The sequence below is a fragment of the Microtus pennsylvanicus genome, chromosome 12 (genome assembly GCF_037038515.1).
Source record: "Microtus pennsylvanicus isolate mMicPen1 chromosome 12, mMicPen1.hap1, whole genome shotgun sequence".
Taxonomy (NCBI): Eukaryota; Metazoa; Chordata; class Mammalia; order Rodentia; family Cricetidae; genus Microtus; species Microtus pennsylvanicus.
In genome coordinates this window covers 4,250,577-4,274,306 of record NC_134590.1, presented here as the reverse complement: position 1 = coordinate 4,274,306, position 23,730 = coordinate 4,250,577, and the positions used below count along the sequence as shown (strand labels likewise).

Genomic DNA, 23,730 nt, shown 5'->3' with positions numbered 1-23,730 from the left:
ATCCATTATTTGAGAAAAACAACATTTAAAGTAAAAGAAATGTGTGTGTGTATATATAATTGAGTCAACATGTTTTACAATAATTTTTGTAATGCAGCAAATATTGTATTTTACTATCACTTAAAATTATATCTTTGTAGGAAAAAGGAATTCTCTTTTCTTCAATGGAAGACTTCTGGGAGGTATTTGAAACTGACTGAAAGCACTCATTTCTCCTGGAAGTTGTTCATTTTCTGTCTTAAATTAATGCACAAGATTAAGAATAATTTAGGTATCATTTCTATTTCTTTAGGGCCTGCTGTGCGTTTGCCAATATATAAGAAGTAGGCTATGGTGCATTGTTGAAGTTACTGTTCTGCCTTTAAAGAGTGACTTAGTACCAGTTATAGAAAATATCTTGCAGGTGCCTTGCAACTCTTTAGGTCTTCAGAGATTCATTACCCATTTAATCTCCATAGCAAACTACAAGGTAAGCAGCACCAATTCTGTTTATAAGTGATGCAAATTAGATACATAATGTTTAGCTGTGTAACACCACATAGCTAAGGAGCGAGGGAAAGGGATCGTGTGTGTCTGAGCGGCCTTCTCAGTTCTACTTTATTACTCACTCTGTTTAATGACTTAGCAGATACTAAGACTCTCCATGAGGTAAGGCATAAAATGACAGATTGTTCTCTGTTTGTTCTTTACCATGTTTTTACATAAGATGGTGACATGTACCTCCATTTCCCAAGAGTGCCTGGCAGATCCTTCAAAATCTGCAGTTGTAAATCCACCTCAGTCCTCTGCCTAGTCATTAAAGGACCAGCATGTACACTCAATCTTCTGGGAAAGATTGACACCTTTACTCATGTTTACTAACCTTAGTCTCATCTAAGTAATTTTGGCTTGAATTTTGCTTTCTCAGATACTAGTTTTGCTACTTGGGGTACTTAGAATATAGCTTTTCATCTAATAGATTAATCTCTTGATAAAGGCAAAGAGACCACATGACCAAATCACATGCTTAAAGCTCCTCTGAACACTGCATAAAATGTATGACCAAGTCTTGAATATGTAAGTCCTTCGGGGAGACCGTTGGTACCCCAACTGCAGCATTCCTCATGTGGCCCTCAAAACACCCATGCCCATCTTACAGTGCAAGCATACATTGTCATCTCCAAGTGTGCCGGTTCTAGTGTTCAAAATCTAGAGCCTCGGACTCAGAGCTAAGGCTTACCTCTGTTGTGTTCTTCCATGATAGACGAGCACAGATTAAAATCCCATTGCAGAGAGAACAGTAGAAGGATAGCAAGACCAGAATCCAGGAAGGCAGACATTAATACTGTAGCCCCATGTCTGGGGTGTGGTGCAAACTGGTAGTGAGATTGTAGACCCTCAGAAGAGGCCATAGCCTGCCTTCTTCATAGTATTTTCCTTTAAAGCCCATCTGACCTCACTGTGGGCTCTGCTCATTGCCCACAGGCTTTCTTATGTTCCGTATTCCTGGCACGTCCAAGTTCTGGACCTCAGTTGGAGCCTAGCTACACTCTCGCACCTCCATGTGTCATGCCACTCTCGCGGGGGCTATGTGCTAGGATCCACTTGTCTAGCTGGTATAGAGGCTACTGGGACCACAATCCCCCGCTACAGCCATAGGGTTTGATGAGGTAAAAATCCTTTGGATATGGTTCCCCACCTTGGCACCCAAGCTAGAAAGTGCAGGGAACCCCTCCTCAGTGTTGGCTCTCTGTGGAGATCACACTTCTCATAGATTGTTTCTGCAGCACCAGATTCTGTGTCTGCCTCTTGCCAGGGTTTTCTTTCTCTTTTTTATATAAGACCCCATTAAGCAAGATTCTTCTACCCCACCTGCCCTGTCACCAGGTACAAAATCGGATTGTTTTTCTTTTACAAATAGAAAGTGTAGTACTTCTGTGTTTTATTACAAAATTCTGTCTGATTTTGTACTCCCTTTTCTTTCTGCACTACCCTCCTGTCCCCGAAGCCATCTGTCTGCAGTTCAGCCTTTCTCTAGGAGCTGCATGAATGCACTGGATAGCTCTCATCTGCCTCCTTCCCTCTGTTAAAGTATGAGCTGCTGAGGACTCATTCTTTTTGTCTGATAGAAAACCTATGCTTCTCTAGTTTAGGCTAATGATACTAAGTTCCTATTGTACAAGGGCATATCTGCAGGGGGCTTGTCCATTTTGATACCCTTGCTTTAAATACCTTTTGCATTGGTGAAGGTGCTTATTCTTAGAATTATTGAAGACAATCCAAAGAAATTTAGCACACTCGGGCTATTTCAGAGTGGACCTCCTGGTATCTTCTTCTATCTCTTCCCTGAGCAATCGTGGACAAAGTCTTTTTTTTTTAACCCTATATCCTGGATTCTGTGAGGATATCTAAATCATTTTATGGTACCTATATCTGAATTACATTACGGTATACATTTTTTTGTTGACCAGCTTATGTCAACTACCCAGTATATACTCTATTTAGCATTGTTTAGACAGAAATTTAGTAAAAGTCAATTTTAGAGAAAAGGTATTAAATGATCTCAAAAGCTGTTTTTTTTGTTTTGTTATGTTTTCTGTGTGTGTTGATAACAGTGTTGATCTTCTAACACCTTTTCCTAGTTCCTAGATAGCATAAGCACATCCTCAATCTGCGGTGCCTTTTCCTATGTGCTACTTCATCGCACATCATTGCTAAGAAACTGTGCAGCTCCTACTGTGTGCCCTGTTCATAGATGACCTCCTCTTCCCTCACAGAATGCCTCTGAGGTAAGGGTCCTATATTTCACATGGAAACACAAAGGCTGAAAAGGAGGCGCCTTTCCTGTGCATTGTGTCATCTAGTCCCTGAGTCACATACCAGGGAAGGTAGCCATGGAAACTGTGGACAGACAATCCCCGGTGTGGGTTCCTCATACTTTTAAGGACTAAATTGACATTCCTAAATCTTGAGACCTTCATTTCTGAAGGCCAGTAACTCTTGAGGATTCAGTAAAAATCACCATATCGCTGGGCAGTGGTAGCACCCTTAATCCCAGCACTCGGGAGGCAGAGGCTGGTGAATCTCTTGACTGTGAGGCCAGCCTGGTCTACAAGAGCTAGTTCCAGGACGGGCTCCAAAGCTACAGAGAAACCCTGTCTCGAAAAACAACAAACAAACAAGCAAACAAAAATCACCATATCATATATATTTACCCAGAGTGAAAAAAATTTATGTTAAAAACCCTAATTCACCAGGAAGCAAGTATTTATAGTTGATACAAGACTTAAGTGTTCTGATGGTTTTACCTGTTTCTATTGCCTGTTTTTGTTTTTTGTTTGTTTGTTCTTTTTAATTAGTTGATCTACACAGGTGATATTGTGTAGAAAGTAGAAGGAGACAACAAGAGTTACCACTGGAGAGTAGTCTCAGTGGAGCAGGCTGTTACCTGGATTTGTCAGAATAACCAGGAGGGAACAGATGGCCACATTGCTAGCTTCAGAAAAACAGCTGGCGGAAACACCTAGTCAACTTTTAGTGATTTCTCATGTGCAGCACCAGCATCAACCAGTCCTGTATGGTCAGGCTTACGCCCTTCCTGTCTCTAGCTGGCTGTCTATAGACATTTTCTTTTTCCTTTTTTTTTTATTTTTATTTTTTTATTTATTAAAGATTTCTGTCTCTCCCCCGCCACCGCCTCCCATTTCCCTCCCCCTTCCCCAATCAAGTCCCCCTCCATCGTCAGCCCAAAGAGCAATCAGGGTTCCCTGCCCTGGGGGAAGTCCAAGGACTACCCACCTCCATCCAGGTCTAGTAAGGTGAGCATCCAAACTGCCTAGGCTCCCACAAAGCCAGTACGTGCAGTAGGATCAAAAACCCATTGCCATTGTTCTTGAGTTCTCAGTAGTCCTCATTGTCCACTATGTTCAGCGAGTCCTGTTTTATCCCATGCTTTTTCAGACCCAGGCCAGCTGGCCTTGGTGAGTTCCCGACAGAACATCCCCATTGTCTCAGTGTGTGGGTGCACCCCTCGCGGTCCTGAGTTCCTTGCTCGTGCTCTCCTTCTGCTCCTGATTTGGACCTTGCGATTTCAATCTGGTGCTCCAATGTGGGCCTCTGTCTCCTTTCATCGTCTGATGAAGGTTAATATTCAGGAGGATGCCTATATGTTTTTCTTTGGGTTCACCTTCTTATTTAGCTTCTCTAGGATCACGAATTATAGGCTCAGTGTCCTTTATTTATGACTAGAAGCCAAATATGAGTGAGTACATCCCATGTTCCTCTTTTTGGGTCTGGCTTACCTCACTCAGGATAGTGTTTTCTATTTCCGTCCATTTGCAGTGTGGCGGTTTCTCAGGAATTTCGGGATCAACCTATCCCTGGACCCAGCAATACCACTCTTGGGAATATACCCAAGAGATGCCCTATCATAAAACAAAAGTATATGCTCAACTATGTTTATAGCAGCATTGTTTGTAATAGCCAGAACCTGGAAACAACCTAGATGCCCTTCAATGGAAGAATGAATGAAGAAAGTATGGAATATATACATATTAGAGTACTACTCAGCAGTAAAAAACAATGACTTCTTGAATTTTGCATGCAAATGGACGGAAATAGACATTTTCTATTGTGAGTATGGGCTAGGGAAAAATACCCGTCCTGCCACTACATAGACAAAAAGTGTTAAGGATCCAGGCTAACAGCAAGGTGAGAGTTGAAGCTGCATGATTGATAGGATAAGAGTATTTGGCAAACAGAAGAATATTGTGATTTATAGAGGACTTTAAATCCAGGGTGCTGAGGATGTAGCTCAGTTGATAGAATGCTTGCCTAACATGTATAAAACATGCACAGATCTGTCTTGATCGGTGGCAGGATTACTTAAATGGGTCAGGGTGATTTCTGCCAGTAATACTGTCCCTGGGAAGTGAAAGCAGGGGCTCATAAGCCTCAGTCTTCAGCTACTTAGCATAGGTAAGGCCAACCCAGTCAACATGAAACACTGTCACAACCACACAAACAAAGAACATTTTAAGTACAGGCGAGGCTGTAGAGGTAGTTCTGGCTGGAAAGTGCTTACTGAGGAAGCTTGTTGATCCAGGTTCAAGCCCCAGAAGCCACAGAAATAGCCAGGCATGGTAGCACACACTTGTAATCCCAGCAGTGGGGAGTGTAACCAGAGACTGCGTTTTTTCCCAGCCGCCCAGACCTGAATAATCACACAAAAACTGTAGCTAAATGTGTATAAGGGGGGGAAACTGCAAGTCAGACAATCCCAGGCTAACTCCAAAAGATTGTAATATTATTCTTTATTGTAAGGGAAAAACTCACGAAACAGGAATGGGAAGTCCAACTTCAAGGTAGAGTGCGGGAACAAGAAAGAGAGATAGCTGGGCAGATGGATGGTTTTCTATGGGTACCCAAAAGGTCACACCCCAGCCTTGTCCAGGCTCTTAAAGGTACATTGGCTGAAGGTTCCCCATCAAGCAACTTTATTAATTACAACACTTTTTGGCCTCTTAGCTCAGGCTTCTTATTAACTAACTCTTATATCTTAACTCATTCATATGTATCACCATGAGGCTTTAGCTTATTGGTAAAGTTCCTGTGTCTTTCTCCTTCAATAACTACATGGCATCTCCTTGACTCCACCTACTCTCTATCTCTGTTTGGATTTCCTGCCTGGCTTTACTCTGCTAAGCCATTGGTCAAAACAGCTTTATTCATTAAGCAATAAAATGAACACATATACAGAAGGACATCCCACATCAGGGGAAGGAGGGCGAGTGGGGATAGACACAGAACAAGCTCTGGCCCTTACTGGCCAGTCATCTTAGCCTGTTTAGCTAGCCTCAGGTTCTACTGAGACCCTATCTCAGACAGTAAGATGAATAGCTCCTGAGGAATGACATCCATGCTAGACGTCTGACTTCTGCATGCACCCATATACATGAACATGCAAGTGCTCAAAACAAAAAAGCTAATCCAGTTCACTCCAATTCTAGAAACAGCGCTTTTTCTCCTTGCAACTGCCTTTAGCCATTGCTGGGTGATCAGTACATTCACCCTTGTTTCTCTGCTTTATCCATGCCTCCTTTCCCTCTTTTCTCCATTCACAGTTGACAGCCAGACTTTCAGGACACAGTCAGAGAATTGAGGGAATTGGTAGATTCCCAGTTGCTTGCTTATGCTTAAGAATCTCCCAAAAAACAAAGTTCTTTCATAAACTTTGATGGTGTTGCCGTGACCACTCTGGGAGGCAGTGAGGAAACAAACTTCACTAGCTTCTCTGGGAACTCTTGTTTGCTGATGCATTTATGCTTCTTAGATATAAAGTATTTGTGTGGGTACTGTTCTTGGCTCTTGGGACATGTCAGTGGGAAACACAGACCCTTTCCCACACAGCTTGCTTTAAGATGGATGGTGGATGGGCAGTAAACAAAATAAACTGTGTTGTACCTTAGCTAAAGAGTGCTTCTACAAGAAAGCAAAAAGTCAAGCAAAGCAAGGAAGATTCATAGTTACCATAGGTTCTATCATGTTGTAATACTTGAACATCACTCACATGGATTACCTACATATACAGTCTCATAATTATGTATACTTTGTCAGAAGTTTTCACATTAAACAGCTCTGCTTTAATGTCCAGTTGGAACTACTAAGATGAATCGAAGTGTATTGAAATTATTGTTAGGCCTTTTCCAATGATTCCTGTGAAATTCCAAACAGGAGAATGATAGGCAGATAAGTGACAACTCAAAGTCAAAGAATGACTTGAGTATGTCTCTCACAGGATTTTAAGGGTGAACATAATCAGGGCAGGTCGTCCATGACTTTACAGTTTGTCGGTTTTTGGATGTAGTTGACAGATCCAGTGCCACAATATGCCCTAAAGAAGTGTCTTAGGGTACATAAGTCACTTTCTTCTCTTTTGAGCTCACTCTGAGACTGTCACATGTAATGGTTGAAAAATACATTTCACAAGTTAACTAGTAAAGAAAGAATGGAAGATTTGGCAGAAGAGAGGAATTCTCATTTACCACAGCTCCCGTCTTGATGGCTACTGTTAGAGTTTACATGGATTCTGGAAGGCCAGCTTCCAGGTGTGGCCACTTGTCCCGAAATGGAGGCAATGGTAATACTGATGGAAAAATTTAGAAACTGACACATTCTGCAACTGGGTGTTTTATTTTGATGGTGAGATGTTGCCAAATTCTGCAGCTCGGGTGTTGTATTTGGTGGTGAGATGGTGCCATTGAGTGCTTCATCTCACCGTCTCAGTAGGCCAGCTCTACAGTGGGAACCTTTTAAGAACAACTTCCCGTTAAATTATAGCACAGAAGATGAATGCCATCATTGTGGCTGTCAGCGGTGTTTCAGACAATGCAGGCTTTGAGGACTGTGGACTGTGAAGCCCTGGGAAAGGGAGGAAACTATCCTGGAGGCAAACTTTGTGATATGATGTTGCTCACGGAGTGAGTGATCCAGTCCATACTTTGTATATCAAAACCACAAAGTGAGGAATTGGAGTGCTGGGAAAGGATCCTGCAACTGAAATTGGGAGAGACGGGCGGAGTACTAAGCAGGGTTGAGGGGAGCAGGGAGCTGAGAGAGATGAAAGGGGAAGGAGAATCTACTAAGACAAATTGTTGAGAAATGCCACAGTGGTAACCTAATACCGCATATGCTAGTTTTCAATCCAGTCACATGTTTGAGTCCAAGACTTAATGTTTTCTTGTTTGTTGGATGCCACACAGCTCCTAGAAAGGCTTATTTGTTGATTAATTTTTTATTTAAAATTATACAGTAATTGAAGGATAAGTTAAATATATACACATATTTTATTTTGATAACCTAAGATACATACATATGTTTATTTGTATATGTGTATGTAGATCTTAGGGTCTGTACACATCCTAAGAAGGAAATAATACTTAAGGGTAGAGAGCCTTATGAAGTCTTAACTTCATTCATAGCCCTTCCTCCTATGTGGAGTAATGATGATTTCAACAGGTTGATGTAACTTGTGGTGGCAGGGTGTTTTTGTTGTCGTTTGTTTTTTAAGCCTTGTAATAGAAGGACAATAGGTGGACTGCCTTTCCTGAGTCTAACCATTGCTGTGATTTAATTATAATGTAGATTGCTGGTTGTCAGGCAGTATGGTCTAAGGCGATCTGCTACATTACAGCTTTGGATTTCTTCTTGGCAGCCTGTGAGATTTTCTTGTTTCTTTATCATATATGTTAGCCACAGCTTCTCATGCTCTCCTGGTGCCAGTCTCTTTACTCACTATTTTGTTTCTTGTGAATCGAGTAAATCTAAATGCATCATGTAAAACCATACAGCACTTGGCTTTTTGTGATACGTATATGTCAGTTGACATGGTTTTAAAGTCACATCTATTTCTGTTACGGTAGAATTATATTCAAGTGTGAGTTTAGACCACATTGTGTTGTCCATTCGTCTTATAATGTTGTCCCTCTCTTTTGCAGCTCTTCAAATTCATGTTCTAACAGGACCATGAGCCAGCTCTCACAAGCATGTCATGTTGTGCCAAAGACCTCTGTAGCTTTGCTGTTATGTTCTTCACTGTTTGTGGCACACTCTCAGTTGGCATAGCTCATCTTTGGCACTTAATTGGATGACTTAAGTGCCTTCCAAGAATACTTGTAAGTATTTGTTAAGTAATATAAAAAATTTAATTGTTATTATGTTCTCATTAATAACTATTTGTGTTTGTTATTTGGCCACCTTGTATTAAAAATGATTGTTTTTGATAAGAATGACCACATGTTTCACAAACACATCCTCATCAAAGAAATTAAGAAAATGTGGGATGCTGATGCTCAGGAAAGCAGTCCTCATGGACCAGGCATTACGAGCATGCCCGTAAGTGGAGACAGGAGAATTAGAAGTTCAAAATTACCTCTTTCCTCTACATAGCAGATTTTCACGGTCAACCTCCAATACCTGGGAACCTGTCTCTTACATATAGAAAGCAGTTTTCGATAGTGAGGTGTCATGAAATAGATAGAAAAAGCCAGCACTGTTGAAATGGTCGACATCTTTTTAATGTTCAGTGAGAACTGTTTTTTTTCTTTTTAATTGGAGGTGTGTACACACTAGCATGTACACTAACATGGAAGTCAGAAAACAAACTTGTAGGAGTCAGGTCTCTCCTTGCACCATGTGGGTTCTGGTCACAGTGCGGACAGCAAGTATTTTACCCCGGGCCACCCTGCTGCACTGTAGGTACGGGCTGTGGAAGCTCAGTTCTTTAATACTTGGTTCTGGGTCATCCTGTCACAACAAAAGGCCAGTAGTTTATATTTTTGTACCTATTGACTATTATTTCCATCGAGTTTCAATTTCAGATAATGTAATGAGAAAAAGGAAGTTATAATATTTAAAGATAGATGGCACAGGAATTTCTTAGTCTTTTCCCTGTGTTTTCATATCCCAGTGCCGTTCAGAAAGAGTCAGCAGCCAGGGAAGGAGATTGGTTGCATGGCTGTTGAGTGACCTTGGTGGGAAGGGGGACAGAGTCCTTGGTTAATACTGTGTTAGATAGAAGTTGGGAATGAAAGTGATTTCATTAAGACCCAGCTTTGGCAACACCTAGTCTCCTGGGCCTTACTTTGAGTGAATGTGAGAATATTAAATCTTTGAATACATAAAATTCTGGTCATCCTTTAGAAATCTTTCATTTGTAAGAAGTGTTTAACTTCAATCCTAAGGAGACCTTGTGAAGATTTGTGTACTTTGTTTTATCCAGAGTATACATTTGATTCTAGACCCAATCACAACCTGGACCAATTAAATAACATTTTGTGTGCTGTTTATACCAGGTGAAAATTACGTGCAATCAGAAAACTTTCTACTAGTGCAGAAGGCATTGATTGATCCAAACAGCAAGAATACTTCCAAGGTCAATAATTTCCTTCTGTTTTGCTGCCTCATTCAGTGGGGAAGTCATCCTTAATTATTACCTTGTTGTTTAATACACTTTGTTTTCTACATAGTCCCACATGTTTGGGAACTGAGCTTTGCAGTTGTTAAGGAAGTTAATCGAGTTTCAGGACTACATTATTTTTCTCCCCTCTGGCCTTGTTCTTTTGCATGTGCTCTGCTGTTCATCCTGAGAGACCCTAAGTTCAAATCACTGTCTTTGTCTTTTGTGTACAGTACTCCATCTTTCAAGTAGAAATCAAGAAAGTAGGAAAAATGTTTATTTTAGAATATCGAATTTATTTTTCATTGAGTCAGTTTTGAGCCTTAATGCTGTATCTTTCCTGTGATTTTTCATTTATCCAAGTTACTACATATGCCTAGTCAATGTTTTTGTTTAAAAAAAAAGTTGCAGGTGCCTATTTGTAAAGGTGCCTTAAATGGAGATTTTCCTGAGCACAGGGAATGCTGACAGTACTGTCCTTGTCACTAGCTTACCTGACTGTTCTTTTCCTCTCCACTTCCACTGTGTTTGCTTTGAATTAACAGGGCAGACTAGAGCTGGGTACCAGGAGTGGTTTTTAGTGAATTATTTACGTGTCAAGAGTAAGGTACTTTATTCTAACTTAGTTCAAATTTCACGTGTAGCAAGAGCTTGCAAAGAATCTGTCTGTCTGTCTGTCTATCTATCTATCTATCTATCTATCTATCTATCTATCTATACTTTAAATCTTATAATAAATGGAAATTACTTTCAAAATAAAAAAGTTTTGATTCTCCTGGTTTGTTTTAACTTAGCACTTGTTTTTTTCTTTTTATGGCATCATAATTGAGACAGTCTCACTATATACTTCTGGCTGGCCTGAAACTTGCTACATAGAGCAGGTTCCTCGCAAACTCACAGAGATCCACCTGCTTCTGCCTCGCAAGTGATGGAATTTAAGTGTGCCTCCGTGCCTGTCCCCAACCTAACACTTAACTATTTTATATTAACTAAGATTTTTTAAATTAAGCTATTTTGTTTAATTTAGATAGTGTGTGTGTGTGTGTTATCTAACATTTAAGATTTAATTTATGTGAGAAATCATCCTTTAAAAGTACCAGCATGTTGTGTGTGTGTATAATCTAACATTTAAGACTTAGTTTAGTGAGAAGTCATCCTTTGTAAATACCAGCATTGTTTCCGTAGTCAGCAGATTTGGAGAGATCCTTTGCAAAGCATTGAGTGATATTTTTAGTAATTCACCCTGGAGTTTTCAATTGACAAAGCATTAGAGATCTCTCAATAGGGCTGATAAACAGCATTTGCTGCATGCAAGCAATGGGTAGTTGTTATCGTAACTCTTTCAAGTATCTTATTAAAAAGAACTTACCTACCTTGATTACTCAGTACATGCTGCATGCAGAATTGAGGCCTTCAATGTCCTTGGTACAGTCAGTCCTGCACTGCTTTGTAAACAAAAGTCTTTTGGTTTTTTGTTTTCTTCTATTTAGTGCTGTTGTCAACCTGGGGCCTCTCTTCTGCTCTGGAAAGTGCCTAATTCTAAAGATGAGGTGTTGCTGACCCAAGTGCTCTTAGAAAAGCACTTTTGTTTGGAGTCAGAAATCTCTCTGAAACATGGCTGTGAGGGGAGAACTGGGCTCCATTAGCCCGCTCTCCTTTGCCCCTGCATGGTGAAGTCACTGTTTGGTTTTGACCAGGGTAGTAATGAACTGGTCTGTGGCTTAATCATCTTTAGGAGGGACCGAGGCAGTCATCATGGAGCATGGCCAGACTTGGCACCAGACACTGAGTATGATCTTCAGCAGATGATGGATGGAGTCTAGTACAGAGGCTCAATTGGATTTCATGCCCACCCTGACTGGTATCCACTTCCCATCCTTCCCATCTCCTGTCTCAGCTTGCATGCAGTGTTTGTTGGTACTTCAATTACAGTAGGGTTTTTTTGTTTGTTTGTTTGGTTTTTTTTTTTTTTTTTGCCTTGTGCTTCAGCTATATTGTATTTCTCAGGACTTGCTATGAAGCCACAAAACAAATTACTGACTTCTGGTGGAAGCATATTGTCTTGGCTGTTCATGTTTGTGTCTTTTGTACTTCTGGAGTTATGATGTTTGAAATCTTTCCTGGTGTTGATATCTAGTTTTGTCTTTGTTGGGTGGCTGTTGCAGTCTTTGGTTACTGTTGTCCTATCTGGATCCTAGGCAGAGTGTGGTGGTTGTGGGTCCCTAGTAGAGAGATCTTCTGCAGGTCAGCAGGTGGCAGAGGGAATGGAGATGGGCTAGAAGCAAGACCACATGAGAGTAGGTTAGGGCAAAAGCTGGGGGCGTGGGTTCTGCACCAGGAGGCCGAGTCCCCAGGAAGTGGACCTTTGGTTGGATGGCGGGCTTCTGAAAGCAGGGAAGGGCTAGAAATGGTCCCAGTGATTGGTATTGGAGTGAGAGGGCGGGCTACTGGAAGCAGGCTGCTCCAGGAATAAGTTAAGGCAGGACTGTAATGGGGTTCAGGAAGGATAGTGAGAATCTCCTACCTGAGTCCCAGGCCAGTGTGGCCACTGAGGGTCCCTGGTGAAAGTGTTTCTAGGAATAGGCAGCTGATGCAAAGGCCTAGAAGGGGGGAACTAAGGTCTTACATGCTAGCAGAGAGCTAAGCAGGGTTTGCCTGCCTTTGTTTGCTTGGTTTATTTATTTATTTTTTAATGATTTTTTCTTTTGCTGTATGACCTTAAAAATTTTAGGGCATTGGAATTTTCATTTTCATAGAAGTTTACAAAAATTGGTTCTTAAAAGATACATGGGCCTAGAGAGATGGCTCAGTGTGGTTAAGAGCACAAGCTGTCTTCCAGAGGGCGCAAGTTCAATTTCCAGCACCCACATGGCAGCTTACAACTGTTCATAACAGTTTCAGGGGATCTGGCACCTTCACACAGACATACATGCAGGCAAACACCAAGATATATGAAATACAACTAAATAAAATTTTAAAAACACTTCTAAGGGCTGTAGACATGACTGGATAAAATAGTGCTTACTGCATAGGCAGGCATGAGCACCCAAGTTCAGATTCCCAGCAACAACATAAAAGCCAGGCAGTGAGATGGAATGGGCAGATGCCAGGACTCGCCAGCCAGATAACAAGCTCAGGGTTAGGGAGAGATCTCTTCTCAGCCATAGTGACCTGTGGTTTCCACATGCATGTGCACAGGCAGTCCGTCTCACCTGGCATATTTATACTTTATGTGCACACTGTACACACAAACCACTTCTTTAAAAATAGAGCTTTGGACAGTTGTTTCAGTGGGAAGACAACAGACATGCTCTATTCAAGAAGTCTTCAGTTCATGATTTTAAGGCATCTATGTAATATTTTTATACAAAGTAATGGAGTTAGAGAACATTATTTTCATACTGCTTTGTTACTTAATATACATTGTGAGTATAATCTGTTTTCTTAAGTGTATTCTTACAGTATAATTTCTGGTATCACCTTAGAAACTTGTTGTGTGGATAAACAATATATTTAAGCAGTTTCCTATCTATTGATTTTTTTCATGTCACCATTCTTTAAAAATTAGCACTCCAAATGAATATCTTTGTAGCCAAAACACTTCACATATAAAAAGTGTTCTTTGGAATTTTTTTTTAATGTAGTGTCTGACTGTAGGGGTGTGTACGTTTGAAGACTTCAGATAGCATGTTCACTGGTGAAGATGTAGCTCTTAGTTCTCTCCAACCAGACCATGACTTTTTCTCTAAATGCTGAAACCACTTAGAAAGTGTTTCAGATCATAATGTTCAACAGGAAAACATTACTGTTTGTTTGTTTAGCAGCAAACCCTGAGCAGTGTGGTCCTCTGAATTGTGGTCTCCTGCAGCCTGGGAAGAGCATGAACAGAGGAATGGAACATTCCATTGCAGTATGGTGTCCCAGTCCCAGGTGTTGATCATAAGGCACGAGATTGTGGAGCTGGAAGAGACATGAGGTATGGAAGACTCCTTGATGCTGTTGGCGAACAGGGTGTTTTGTTGTATGTAGATTTGCTAGTGACAGTTTTTTTTGGTAATACTGAAGACGAGTGACATAAGGGTAGGCCCTATTCCCAGCAGTAATGTTACAGGCCCCAAGACCTTAGCACAACTAATGTTGTGATGGAAATGCCATTTAGACCTTGGAACCTGGTGTGTAGGCAGCAACACCTGACAGAATTAGAGCAAAGACCTAATCCATCCAAGTCCACAGTACATCCCTAGATGGGATGTACTTCTTGGCCTCTGGCTAATTGGAGTTTGGGGTGTGTCAACTCAGGATGTGGTTTTTGTAGTTAAAAGCCCACTCTGAGAAAGGCTCAGGACTACACTCTGGTCCTGAAAACCCAGTGCAATCTGTATCAGGCTAATAAAGACTTCTGTGGCTTGACTCTGTCCAAGTAGTCTTCTTTGGTGGATACCTCACAACAATAGATGGCCATTTGTCTTTATCTTACAGGTTCTTTGCCGTATATTAGAGCTTCCAGTTGTATGTTTTTATGGGACCTGTGTGTACAGATGTGTGTATATGTTTCTTGTGCTTTTTCTTTGGCTCTTTTTCTTCTATTTATTTTGTCCTATTCCAGTTTGTTTGTCTTTGTTCTCTTTATTACCATCCTTTAGATGCTTGTTTTCTAAGGAGAGTCACAAAGGGTGTGGATTCAGATGAGAGATTTGGGAAGGGGAAATAGTAATCAGAATATATTGTATGAAGAAAATCTGTTTTCAATAAAGAAAAATAGTTTTTAAAATGTTTTAAAGACAGTCATAATGTTTTTATTTACTTTGTCCCAATTTTTTGATCTCTTTGAAAGAGAAAGTCTTAATTCTATGAAATGTCTTAGTAGTCACCTTCTGTAACCTTTGCAAAGAAAAGATTTTGTTCCTCTGAGAGCGCAGACCAAAGCATGATGTGAAAGTATGGCTCCTCATACCCCACCCTTTGATTGTCGGGGACCAAGTGATGACGGGAAAACCTGGCTCTCCATCTGTGACTGTCATGCTGGGACTCCAGTGACAAGGATTGCTAGGGACTGCTGTTTCTGTCGAGTCTTTTCTAACTGTAAACGTTATTTGATCCCAGATTTTCTAAGATAACTTCTGTGTATGCATCGCCTGAATGGTAACAGTTAGTTTTCTTCTTTTTTAATGATGGCAGACAGGTGGCGACAGTGAGGTCACAGGGAACAGATAACGGATGGATCTGCTAATGCAGTGCACCAGCGGTTGGAGTGTCAGCATCCTCAGATGACAGTGAGACCCAGAAGTCCTCCCCAAGTCGGAGACGGAAACGGGGGTGCCAGGATCTACATGTGGTAATCCACTGTGTGGTTCTGAGTGGATTTGCCATAACAAGTACATTATTTATGCCTGATAATCATATGATGCTGGTCTTTATAACTAATCATTAATCTTCTGCACTTGATTTTATTTTCTATAAACTTTTCTATGGATGGAAGAAGGAAGACTTCCTCACATGACAGATCTGACTTTGAAATATTGAACCAAGAAAAAAAAAACTGGAAAGTATGTTGAGAAGTACGCCCAATTGCTGCCCTGCCTAATTCTGTTCAGGAGACAATGAAGTAGCTTTTTAAAGCTGGAACTGTAAAGACTCCTGAGTACACTTCCAGCCACAAGTCAGCATTGCCATTTTTAGCCAGTGTGTAGAAGGAAAGGAGGGCATTTCTTCCCATGCTGACGGAACTATGTGGTTGTGCATTTCCGGCGCCCTCTACTTGTAAACTTTAAACCATACGGATAAACCATAGTGTGGCCATGTCCCCATTGTGCTGGAGTTTGTATCAATAGTTAAGATGTTAAAACTGCACTCTTTTTTTTGCCTACTTTCTCATAACTGATATCTGTGGGACTAGCTGTATTTCTTGGTTTTTTGTATTGTTTAGCTCTATAAAATGGCCCCAGAAAATCTCCAAACAGTGTCTCTAACTACAACAAAGGAGAATTGTATGGTTCCTTAAATTCACACTAAATTTGATTTAGAACAGTTTTAGTGTGAATATTTTCATGTCTCAGTTTATTTGAAACTCAATATTCAAAGCTCTCTAGTAGAACCAACTTATTAAATGTTACTTTAGTGTGCAGTGAAGTGTTCAGTTAAGCAACTGTTTAAGAATGAGACTTCGTTTTGAAATTCATTATGAATAATAAAGCAAAAGTCATAGTTTTTCAGAGACATGGTCTCAGATATTCTTCATCCAGTATGTCAGAATAGGATTTATAATACAAACAAAGTTTGCTTTAATTAAAAGACTTTTTTGCTGCAAGTCCCATCTGTTCTCAGAAAGCATCAGGTAGAGTTTGCATTAGTAGAAGAGGGAGGCTTCCACTAATGCTGTAAAAGTCTGTTCTCAACTAGAAGTGGTGGTTTTCCAAACATACTGTGTGTCGTATGAAGGGCTAACAAGGTGTAGTTGAGGACGGGTGATTTACCCTCAGCTCTAGAACCAGTAGAGAAACCCTATTTTTAGTGCTTGTCTTACATTCTTGTATTGATTACTAGACTGTGTTAGTCATGTCTCCAAAGAAAACAGGAGCTGACAAGTCAGTTAATGAATGAAACATCTGATTTTAATGGGTTTTCATGTTTCACCTCCATCTCTTCTATGAGTACCGTGAACAAGTTCTTCCTTCCTGGTAAAGTTTGTCTTCCATGCATATTGAGTTTATATGTTTATCGTGTGTACCTGCTGTTACATGAAAACAACTTTCAACTGTAAGTGCGGCCGTTATGTGGTATCCATGTTTATTGATCATGCACCACATATTCACTGCAGTCCCTAGAGAGTATTTATGATATATATTATGTTCTGTCTTTTATTATAATATTGTACAAAATTCTTTTCCTTTTACCCATGAGTGCCATCTGTTTGTTTTTTGGTTTGTTTGGGTTTTTTCTTCTTGAGTCAAAGAATAAAGTTTAATCTTTTTCCTCTACCTTGCCCTCTGTTGGTGTAAGTAGGAAGTGAATTGTTCAAATCTCTGCAATTAGAATTTCAGAAGTAGGGGATACTGGTCACTTGACTTAATAAAGATTACATATATAATAAATTTGTCTATTTTCTAATTAAAAGCAATTAAGTTTTCCCTTTATTAGAGTATTAGTAATAGCCTAGATTATGAAAATGTCTGTATGTGCGGGATGGGGCACACAATGAAACAAGCCTGCTTATGACAGCAAGTGCTTGTAACCAACCAGTAGCAGTGCTTGAGGCTGTCACTCGGGTATCTTACTCCGCAGATCCCTTAGAGCTGCAGCATGAGACAGTTGAAGGGCAAGTACCTTCAGGACAGTGGATAATAGTGTGGCTGAGGAAGACTGGAAAGGGGGTGTACAGAGGATGTGCTGTCAAGTTGACTAGCACTACCGGCTATTAGAACTACTCTGGGAAACACTAAAATACACAGTTCAGACATACCCCGTTTGAGGAAGTTTCAAAGCTGTTCTGGGGAGAATAGTATCTATTTCATGCAGTAAACAGCAGCCCTTGGTGACTTGTGATCAAGAAAAGAGCTGTAGCTGAACATGACGGCACCTGACTGCAGTTCCAGCACCTGGGAGGTAGAGGCAGAAGGATCAACAGTGTAGAGACTGGCTGAAAAAAAAAAGTAGAAAATGCCGTAGCTGAAGATGGGTAGATACAGACTTAGGTGTGTGGCACAAATGATTTGGACACAGTGCCACGTTATCTTTTAGGTGTAGCATTCACAGTTCAGCCTCCTAGAATTCTGTGCACTTGGAGCTGCCTGGCTTTGTAGTCCACCCAGAGCCCATGGAGAAGCTGGAAGGAAGCATAGTGAGAACGCTGTGCTGAGGTTCTGCCCCGATAGTGTTTAGTAGCCATACGATCATGTCAGGACACCTGGTTCACATGAGTCCTCCTTTGTCATCTTTAAGTTTGGAAGATGAATCCATACCTTGCCTTTCCTGTGGTGTGTATGGTCAAACTGAGCTTTATACAGCAGAGAGAGGAAGGTAATAGGTTCTTAACAAAGCGCCTTGCTCCACAACAGAGTGGTCTCTGTTGAATAAACAAGAAGAAAAAGACTTCTGAGCAATTTTAAGTTTTCAAAGGTAAATTAAAGGGACAGATACTGTCCAGTGATAACTAAAAGCGTTAAAGGCTCTTCTAAGTCATGACACACACATATTTCACAACTGCAATTTTGGACTCCCCCTTCCTCATGTTATGTCATGAATGTGCCATATGTTACTGTGCATAATATACAAAGTATATAATGTGCAAAGTACATAATATAAGTTGTATTATATGACTGATTGTGTCCACATTTTAATAACAAATTATGAATGTATAATTTATAAGAAATAAAACACGTTAACCTCATTCCTGGTATTGAACAATTAGTGTGGATCTTTTTTTTTCTTTTTTCATTCTCCAGACTTGGTTTTAATGTTTTTGTTCACTAGAAATAGATATTAAAATGGCAACCCCAGCTTGCTTCTTAGGTGCATTTGCTTGTAATTTTTTCCAACCCTTTACCCTGCTAATATCTGTCTTTGATGTTGAGGTGTATTTCTTTGCACAGAAGGATGGATCTTCACTTTGCAGGTGACAGACATAGACTATTGACCTTGAGAGGATGTGTGTTAGCTCTCCACCCAGGAACCTTTAACATCTCACAGTAATACACACACATCCATGAGAACCCTGAGTGCAAGCTTATATTACATAGGTGGGATAGCCACTGCTTTTTTCTGTATTGAATCCTGGATAATAGTTTGTCCTAAAAATTCATACTGCAAAGCCTGTAACAAAAGAGGTTTAAACAAGGTAAACCTCTCAAATGTTGTTTCCAGAGGATTATCACAATTACATAACCTTAGCCTCAGTTATTTCTGTTACTTTAAAAACATCCAAGTTTCACCTTCATACTCCTTCTCAGCAACAGAACTAAAGTTATTTTCTCTGACAATAAAGAGACCTAGGACCAGATGACCATGAAGGGCATTGATGAGCCCGGAGCCCTTTTCCTTCCCCACTCAACTCAAATTTGTAACCCATGGCACTGAAAGTGATAAATAATGCCCAGCGAACATTGCTGATTGATAATAACATTCTCACATTTTCACCAACAGTTGTAATTATAGAGTCAGTAGCACAGTATTTTTTTGGAGAAGACTAGCTTGCTAAAATCAATATGATACAAGTATTAAACAGTATTTTGTTCAGATTTCCTGTTAATATAAACTATTTTAGTTTCCCACCCCTCTCATCTTTTTAATGAAACCTATTTTGTGGTCAGAAGCACTTTTTAAAGCTTTTTTAGGCTTTATGTGACTATAAATTACCCCACATTGGAAGCCATTTTGTAACTGGAAACTAATTTTGTTCCCATATGCCTCGACCCAAATAATCACACAAAAAATATGTTAATTATGATACTGATTGGCTGGTGTACTTTTAGCTGCCTCTTATATCTTCAGTTAACCCATTTTTTTTATTAGTCTACATATCGCCATGTGGCTGTGGTGTTACCACATTTTCTGCATGTCTTCTTTCCTCTGTGGTTGGCTGGAGTCTGACCTGACTACCTTCTTTTTCTCTGTATCTCTGTTCAGATATCCCTCGTGGCTTTACTCTGCTAAGCCATTTGGCAAATATCTCTGTATTCATTAACCAATAAATGACAAAAACAAAAACCAGGACATCCCACACCACAAGTCTCTGGAGGGGAGCTGTCTGTAGTCTGTAAACACCTGGAGTACAGGAGAAAGCTATGGTTGACACTTTCTGCACAACTGTCAGCACTTGCACTCAAAGGTGACTTCGCTGTCCCTCTGAACTCAAGGCCCTGTCAGCACATATTCACTCAGTATTTCACCCACTCATGGTTTCCTCCACTCCCCACACATCACTGTCTTAACTATCAAGACTATATCCCAAACTTTATCTATGTGTAGTGAAAGATTAAGGAGTAGAGTTCTTTCTCTGTATGCGTAGGAGGTTGATTCCAATACTACCTTCCAAATCCCTACCCCTACATGCACCAAAACCTGGTAATTTTTGTCTCTTAATTCTGCAATAGCATTTTCTGAAAACAATCTAAACCATGTATCTATTTCAGATCATTTATAGAATGCCCAGGATAGCTAATGCACTGTAAGTAGTGTGTAGTCTTATGAAACAATGACACCTATTCAGCTTTGTCAAGTTTTGATCTATGATCAATTGAACCTTCAGATTTAGAACCTGAAGACACAGAGAGCAGACTGCCCTACGCTGAGCTGACTATACTCCTTATACCACTGCCGTGTATCCCATAATACACCTGGCTATGTGGGGACACAGTAGCTCATCCATGGATATCACATTCCCCTCTCTACTGCCACACAATATTTTATTTACAATGGTTTGCATTCTATATCCATGACTTAAGTGTTAGCCCAAATTGGTCCTCCAAAATGGTGGTGCTACTGACAATGTTGTAAACGACAGTCTGAACTCAACTCAGACTGGACCCTAACTGGGTAAACAGAAAAATTGCTAACAGATAAAAGCCTAAAGTCAGCATTCCTCAGAAACTTGTGAAGTGGGTTTCTCCTTGAAACAACTGTTCCATCCCTTATTGCTGACAGAGGTTTATGTCCCACCTGGTCCCACAACTGTTCAGTTCCAAAGAAACACACAGAGGCCTACATTAATTATAAACTGGTTGCCTATTAGCTCAGGATTCTTATTAACTAACTTTTACATCTTAAACACAGACAGTTCTTGTCTGTGTTAGCTACGTGGCTTGATACCTTTTATCAGTGAGGTCAGTGAGGCATCCTCATCTTGCTTCCCAGGAGTTTTCTATCCTGGTCGCACTGCCTATAGTTCCTGCCTGGCTCCTGGCCAATCAGCATTTTATTAAACCAATCCAAGTGACAAATATTTAAAGGGTACAAGACCATTGTCCCACAGTACCTTATCTTTAATATAGAGCACCTAGTTTTCTACATTCCCTATGCAATCTCCTAAGCTCCCATACCCACAAACAAATCTTGCCCTAACTTTCAGGCTATTCAAGTTTATAGCTCTTCCTTCACTAGACCCAAGCATATTTAAAATTTCCTCTATGCTACTCTGTCAGTGTGAGCCCCTGACCCAGTGACAAAGAGAAGAAAACAAAAGAGAATAGCCAAAAAATTGGACTTGGTTCTCGTGAACATTCTCTACTTTAAAATTATTAAGTTTATTTTGTTAGATATGGTTAAAATCTGTTAAAATTAGAACTAGTTAAATAGTTAAAACTAGTAACACTGGAAATTGATAAGTTGAAATCTATGAATTGGTAATTTAAAGGAACCATATGATATAATTCCAATTTGGATTGCCACCATTTTTTAGTCACATGGCTGGTTGCCATTTTGCTGGAGTTAGAAAATGGATGCCTCATGATTTCACCACCATCCTGATTAAAGATGACCACATAGAGTGAGTTTAGCTAGCAGGTAACAACCTATCTGAAATAGTTTGGATTGGGATAGATTTTTATATAATAATTCATATGGTATCCTGAAAACAAGGTTTATTCAAATAATAGGATTTAGGATTTAGTAATAAAGCTACACCTCATTGCTTTCATACACAGGACTATACCTTGATCCAGCAGCTAAACTTTATAATTTAAGAGTCACCTAGGTAATAATGGTTTTATAGACTTAACAGGACCGTAGGGAACAGCTGAGACTTGAGTCCCAGAGAGAGTCCAGTTGCAAGGATGGACCTTAACAGTTTTAGAAAGGTCAATGCTGGGTGATTGACACCAGAAGCACCAGCTACAGTGAAATGGAGCTGGCTTTGGACACTTGTGCTTATAAAATGTTTTATATTGTTAATATTTAGACTTCAAATAAAAAGCTAAAAGTTAAGGTCACAGCATAAGCCCCATTTGCTAACCAGAAACTGGGATGTTCATTTCTTGTGATGCAGCAAGACAATGACAATTTCTCATCACCTCACCCCACTAGCTCTAAGGATTTCAGAGACAGTGGATGCCATGATGGGTTGGATAAACTAAAGTTGGGGCACCTGAGGAATTTTCAGGTCTTAATGACCACCTCACCACTAACCAGCCCTCATCAATGTTGTTTTCTCATTGACTAGACCCAAATAGGATTTCAATTCTCTTGGAGTTAAGGAAAGCCTCAAAACCTATCACCAGATTATAACTGGGGGGAGGGGGGCACTCAGGGTTGCTGCCAGGTGGCCCACCAATTTGACAAAAATTTTTAATGTGAACTAACTGAGTCCTTGTCAGCCTTCTTAGAGAGAATCATGGGGGAATTCAAGGCCTACTCTTCAATAGATGTGGAAGCCAGTGACAATAAGCCCGATGTGATTCTAGCCTTTGTAAATCAAGCCAATCCAGACATTAGAAAAAAAGCTATAGACATGAGATGGTTTAGCAGGAAAGTCTTTGGACTTCTAGAAGTAGTAGCCAAGGTGTATAACAATAGAGAAACCCCAGAGGACAGATGGACAAAAGAACTGGGTTCAAACTTGTAATTAATAAGACTGTCGGTGGTCTGTGTGGATCCAGTCTCTGGGGACAACAACGTAAGATTAATTCTGTCTAAAAAGTGAAAGAAAGCTCACACAAAGTGTAGTAGAGGGTTGCTTGTTCATTCCAGACACTCAGATTCGAAATAATCACTCAGAAACTATATTATTTGCAATATTGTTTGGCCAATAGCTTAAGAGTATTTCTGGCTAACTCATATTTTAACCCATTTCTATTAACCTGTGTATTACCACGAGGCTGTGGTTTACGGGGTAAAATTCCGGTGTCTGTCTCTGGCGGGGCTATGTGGCTTCTCCTTGACTCTACCTTCTTTCTCCCAGCATTCAGTTTTGTTTTCCCACTGACCTATATCTGCCCTGTGCAGGACTAAGACAATTTCTTTATTAAACAATGGTATTCACAGCATAAAGAGGGAAATCCCATATCACCTCCCCTTTTCTGTTTAAATAAAAAGGAAGGTTTTAACTATTACATATTAAAATTACATATAATAAAACTGGCATCAAGTATGAAGTATAGTTATAATATTTATATCCACTTTATCTTTTATAATAACTAAGAAAAACTATAACCATAACTACATATTTTTAACTCCATCAAAGACTTCAGAAGGATATCATATTACCTAAGTAAACAGGAAGTGCATTGTAAGAAACTTCTAAAACTCTAGAATTGACAGAGATATCTCACTACCTGGATAATCAACCAAAGTTGTTGTGTACCATTGGGGCATCCATCTTCAGCCTACAGGCCCATAGTATCTGCCAGACTTTTCCATGAAGCAGGAAATTTGAAGATCTGTTCTGCCTTTCAGTGGCAAAGTCTATCAGTTGCTTTCTTCTGTGTCCTGCAGAATGTCTAGCAGACTCTTTCATGAAGCAGGAATCCTGAAGGACCATCTCACCTTTAGGCAAGTTCAGCAGTCATTTCTCTGTGGGTCCTGCATGTCCAGTTCATACAGCATAACATCAAGCATTCCAAAAAAGAGCAGTTTCTTGCCCAAATGGCTAGCAAACTCCATAAGGAGCCTCTTTGATGCCAATCTTCCTCTTGAAGTAATTGGTGCTTCCAGGAACAGATGTCTCTCATTGTCATGAAAAGTCCTAAATTATTAAAGCATTTTAAATGCCATATTCTATTATTCTTTGAGAGGTTTGAAGAATGTCTATGTAACTGAAATATATATCTATATGTCTGGAGAACCTAACTAAGATGGCTAACAAGTTT

The 23,730-nt window shown here is 40.1% G+C and overlaps 1 pseudogene; it reads left to right on the top strand.

Annotated features, from left to right (window-relative positions):
- Positions 1 to 18,320, top strand: part of LOC142832913 (THO complex subunit 2 pseudogene) — a 30,955-nt pseudogene extending 12,635 nt beyond the window's left edge.
- Positions 18,321 to 23,730: the final 5,410 nt, after the last annotated feature.